The sequence below is a fragment of the Epinephelus lanceolatus genome, chromosome 21 (assembly GCF_041903045.1).
Source record: "Epinephelus lanceolatus isolate andai-2023 chromosome 21, ASM4190304v1, whole genome shotgun sequence".
Taxonomy (NCBI): Eukaryota; Metazoa; Chordata; class Actinopteri; order Perciformes; family Serranidae; genus Epinephelus; species Epinephelus lanceolatus.
The window spans coordinates 15,855,000-15,861,018 of NC_135754.1; positions in this window are offsets into that span (position 1 = coordinate 15,855,000).

A 6,019-nucleotide genomic window follows, 5' to 3' on the forward strand; every position below is an offset into this window, starting at 1 on the left:
GTATCGAAAATGGTATCGAGTATTGAATATTTTCCTGGGTATCGATATTGAGTTTGAAATTTTAGTATCGTGACAACCCTAACACACATACGCACAAACAGGAGTTATACAGGGTTTAGGGTTCGGTGCCTTGCTCAGGGGCACCTTGGCAGTGCCCAGGTGGCAAAGTGGCACCTCTCCAGCCACCAGTCCATTTGTTATTTGTTCCCTATGGACTGAGCTACTGCTGTACACTTCAACCTAATGTAGTCGGTTTGTGTCTCTTTTGTAGTTGTTTTGCGTCTCTGTGGTGGTTTTAAGTCTTTGTGGTCATTTTTTAAATCTCTTTGTAGTTGCTTTGCCCCTTTCTGTAGTTGTGAGTCTCTATGCAGCTGTTTTGCATCTCGTCATAGTTGTCTTTTGTTTCTCTTTAAGGTCTTTTTAAATCTTTTTTCTTCAAGTGAGATTTTAGCAGTTAAAGGACAGGGGGCCCTTACACTTTGGGCCCTGTGCCCGTTCAGTAACCCATCCATGGTTGTATGCACAGGCTGCAAAGCTTGTCTATAGCAAATGGAATTTACTATGAATGTGGATGTAAGGGCTTTTGTTGCAGATGTATTTTCACTTGTGTATAAGCTGATATTTGATGCAATTTACTTTGTAGCCAATAGATGTTTTTTAATTGAGTACTACCATCATATATCATTCCTCCCTCTTTAAAATATGTAATGCTGCAACATTTACTCAGAATACATTTTAACTCGCCTAACTTTTTTTTTTTTTTTTTTTTACTTTTATTTAAGTACACTTATAGGGCTGCCACTAACGATTATTTTCATTGTCGACTAATCTGTCGATTATTTCTTCGATTAGTCGACTAATCATTTCATTGAAAAATGTGTTAAAATGTTGAAAAATGTCTGTCTGTCTCGCCCAAACCCCAAAATTACGTCATCTAATGTCTTGTTTCGTACTCACGCCAAAGGGTTTTAGTTCACTGTCACGGGAGAGTGTGTAAAGCTGCCAATATCTGAACGTAAGAAGCTGCAGTAAGAGTATTTTGGGGTACTTATATAGTACTTTTCTATGAAAAATGACTCAAACCGATTAGTCGACTACTAAAATAGTCACTGATTATTTTAATAGTTGATTAGTCATCGATTAGTCGACTAATTGTGGCAGCCCTATACACTTACACAAGTACTTTTACTTTACTTGAGTAAAATCCTTGTAAAGTAGGTAGTACTTACTTTACTTGAATACTCCACCTCTGCTGAAATGCAGCCCGCTGTGTCACACTTCCCTACACCAGGCAGGGAAGTTGTACACAACACATACAATACACAGTATCTGTGCATAAGTTCTTTGTGGTCTGAAAAAACAACAACCCAAAAAATATACTTTCTATTCATGTGAATCCTACAGTTGCTTTCATAGAATTTTTTGTAAAGGCAACTTGTCAATTCACAGTTCAGTGCTTTACCTATAGAACTGTTACATTAATTAGTCTCAGAATGAACTAAATCAATTTAGTTTTATTCCTCACTTAAGAGAAGATATAGATACATAACTATAAATGACACAAGATGACACTCGAGGATGGCTCATTGTCAGAGCTGAGGGCTGTAATCTCCTGCTGACAGCTACTGTGTTATCAGATGAGTCAAGCCCCGCAGATGCTACGCTGCGGTGAGTTTAGACTAGAGGCCTGATATCATCACTGCTTATCCTGCCAGAGCGGCTTTAAGGAGTGCTATCTCCACACAATCTGGACCCATCTTAACACTGACAAATGAGTCCATTCATGGAGACTAAGTGGGCTTTAGTGGAGCTGGGCAGTCAGGTAAAGAAAAGCGACAATGCTGCTGTAAAAACTGTCTTAAACTTTAAGACGCATAAAAATCGTTCCTCTAAGTATTTTTTCAAGTTCTAAAACTCTAGATAAAACTATGAATTACCGTGGGATGTGATCCGTAAAAGTCCTCCATAAAGCATTTCTGCCTTACCTTGCTTTCACCAGTGTATTAATTCTTATTCCAATAAGGGTTTTCCGCGTCACTTGTTTAATGCTTGTGGCAGGTTACATCTCATCCAGCAGGTGGCAGTGTTGTCTAACAGATAAAATCAAAGCACCAAACTCTACAGTGCTTCCCTCCACCTCACTGGATATATTTAAGAGAGACTTAAAAGTCCTTATGATGAATTTATTGGATGACATTTACCAAAAAAATAAAATAAATGAAAGAATGCGCAAGAACTGCCTTGGTCAGGCGCACATGTTATGATTTGTCTTTGATTTTTATGGTTCATTTGTGTTCTGTTTGTGAGTTAAAACTTGAAACATTCACAAGTGTCAGCACACAGAGTTTTAACCACCACAAAGAAATCTGGATCTGGATCTTGTAGTTGTACACAGTGGACTGGTGATGTTCTGACTGTGTTGAATTAATAAAAGATGAAAACCCTTGTTTGCTGTGAAACGCTAGTTTTGCATAAATCAAGAGGAGCTTGGGATTTGTTCAGACCACAGTGTAGAGCACTTTTGGAAAAAAAAATCAAAACTGGCACCACAACATTTAGAAAAGATGCCACACTGATAATTATTGTACATCCGCAGCTCAGTTTTTTGAACTGACAATGGCATGAAACTACAAGTAAAAATGATAAATTCACATTTCCTCATGAGAGGAGACATGAAAACAATTAGTCATCCCAATGAAGGTGAGGTGACAAATTGTTTGCATGTCAAAGTATCACACACAAGAAAAGATCAGACATCATATGACAGAGGCTCCGTCCATACAATGGTAGGCGGTACAACCTTGCGTACATGTAACTATAAATTATCATAAGAGTTTTTGCTGTTGCCTGAATGCCTCCTAACTCTTGTTCCCTGAGTTGTTTTTCCCGTTTGCTGCCCTGTGGCACTTTGCTGTGGTTTCTCCAGAGAGGCATACATTTTGGCTCTTCACGGCTCTCTGAGAATGAAATATTGCTGTCTGCCTTTGCATGCTCAGACTGGGGGCTTCAGGCTGGTACTGCGGTGATCCTGTCTCTATGTGTCTAACAGTGGGAGACAGGCTGGTGTCATGGGATTGACTGCACCAGTCGCGAACCAAAAGGAGCATGGGATGTGTATCATGTGTGTTTATGTGTTTGCATCTCACCACCAAACACCACAGAAATGCCAAAACTGACTTTTTCTCTTGAGAAAATGCAGTGCTCCACGGCACACACCGGGCGAGCGCCAGTGTAAGCACACTGTAAAGAGCGGATGTCATCACTATTAGATAATAAAGGCATTCCCCCGCCTGTGCACTCAGCAGGTTGTGTGGATGTCTTATCGCAGTGGTCACGCTTTTTTGGAGATGTTGTCAGGTGGCTGAGGTTCACTGGAGCTTCCTCTGACATAGCAAACAGATTTCTATTGAGAGGCCTGTGTAGGAAGCAGCTGATTCTTGGCTTTGAAGTTATGTAATATCAATGTGAGGGATACTGAAAGGAGGAGATGTTCAATTAAATGCCACAATGTCATCAGTGCTGTAACTGTTCTGGCATTATTCTCAATAAGAATTCTTCCATTGCTTAGAACAGTGTGTCATGACCTTTTCCTTCTGATTTGCATATTGGTACCATCTCAGAGTTACATTACAGGTTATGTCAGCTGCTTGTGTTATTCTCATTGAGTCACCACTGGGTGGTGATGTAGTTACTTCAGGTATTTTTTTATTGGCAATAAACCTATTATGAAAGTGTTGCCTGAGCTGACCTTATGATATTGTCTAGCATGTAGCCTGTATTTAAATTAGTTTACACTATTGTTTTCAGGAAGTGACTAAACATCACATTTGGCATAAATGAATAGTTTCACATAGAGTGACGCAGGGATGACGTTAATTTCTAGACCAGATCGGAAGTTAGCATCGCCCTGGTTCCCTCGTCAAAAAGCCAATGGGATTTTTTTCCATTGGATTATTGATTATTGTAGAAAATAAGCTCTGTGGCTAAAAAATATTTATGACACGTTTTTTTTAGCAAAACAAGCACCATGGCCATCTGATTTCAATGTCGTCACCACAACGAGAAAGTAAATCTGTGTTTGGTGTTACGACGTTCTGTAGTCTCATTTAGCCACTTGTTAGCAGCCGTCTTTTTTAAGACATGTAGAGCCTTCAAAATTTACAAGTGGAGTATTTTTCTGACGTATAATATCTCGTAGAACAAAACGTGAAAGTCTCTTGAGCTTGTATTAACCACAGACCCATTGACAGACCCATTGACTTTGAGACGAGGGAACAAGGAGTGCAAAAATGCAAACTCAATTTCGGCTTTTTGGACTCGTTCTTGCACCACTCTATTTTGGGAAATACACTTTTTTGTCTTCTGGTGGAGTTAGACGGAGTCAGGCTTGTTGTTTCCCCCTGTCTCCAGTCTTTGTGCTAAGCTAAGTCAGCCAGATACAAACATGAGAGTGGTATCAGCCTTCACGTGCTTATCTCGGCAACAAAGCCAATAAAGTATTTCTCAAAATGTCAAACTTTTCCTGTAGGTTTTAGGCCTTCGTCATCAATGTGTCAGATCCCTCTGTCTCTGTAGGATTGTTTGTTGTCTTTTCCCAGCCTCATCACAGTGCTCATCTGTTGGTTCTTAGGTCAGAACCCACGGGTCCCCAGAGGCCCACAATTGGCCCCCGTTAGTGATGTTCTTGTTTGCTGGGCTCTTGTGGCTTCTTCGACACTCTCAGCCTATGGCGAGGCCTCGTTCGGTCAGATGTGCTTACTTTGTCAGGGAGCCAATCGCCAATTCATTCCCAAAGCCTCAGAGGTTCAAAAGCCAAGTGCATAATTGCTCCTTAAATCAATCTGCAAATTTCGTGGTATCCGAGCTGCAAACAGTTGGCCTGGAATCATTTATTCACGAGGAACGGCTATCCATGGTATGTATTTACAGTCACAGAAAATACTACAGTATCCTGGAGAAAATTACGTTTGAATCAGAGGAGATATGTTCAATTATGGGCTTGTGGTTTGCATACATTTTACATTAAGCTCAGTCCAATTCCTCCCATTTGTTCAACTTTTATGGGTATCATTGTGTTTTTGTGGTTCTGATGGTGGGACAGACCACACAGCAAGAACTGTGTCCCGGCTCTGCATCTGAGAGGCTTCACCCCCATAGTTTGAGAATTTTTCCCTCAATCCCTCTCCATAAACTTCAGTCAGCTGCTGCTGTGTGTGAGACAGAGAGACATTAGAGGCAGACACTGCGGTTGCAGCAGTGTCACTTTAAAAAAAATAGACAGGACTCATCTCCACCTTAATAACAGCTCCTTTCCACACACACACACACATACTTACACACACACACACACACACACACACACACACACACACACACACACACACTTTGATGCCAGGGGCTTTACGAGTCCTGTTTAATGCACACCGTCCTGCTCGCTGCTTCTCCCTGTGTCTCTCTTTTGAGTTTTCTGTCTCTATCTCCTTCTTCCTCCTTCCCTCCCTCCTTCTGTCTTTCTCTCTCTCTCTTCACTCCTCCTCCTCTCCCTGCTGTATTTGCAGGCAGCTTTAGTGCCAGACACCCTGAGGCAGCGGTAGCGCCAGCGAGTCTTCCCACCTCTGTTTTTGTGGTGGGAGATGACATGTCGAAGCTTTGAAGGGCAGGGGAAGGGAGGGAGAGGGGGAGGGAACGGGAAGGGAGGGAGGGAGCACATCACTCGGCGCGGAGGAAAAGCAAGGGACCCAGAGAGAATGTCATGTGGCCTGCAGTCCGCCCAGATATTCTCTTTCTCTCTTTCTTTCTCGGGCTGTCTATGTGGGCAGGCAGGAATGGCGACAGGAAGCAAACCCCCCCCTCCTCCTCCTCCTCCTTCCTCCCTTCATCCTACCCTCCTTCAGCTCTTCACTCACTCAGTCACTCACTCCTCATGTCTCCCCTGCTCCACCACCCCCTTTTTCCTCTTCCCCATCCCACCTTCCACCCCTCTCTGCTCATGCTTCTCCTCTCCCCTTGCTGGGCCCAG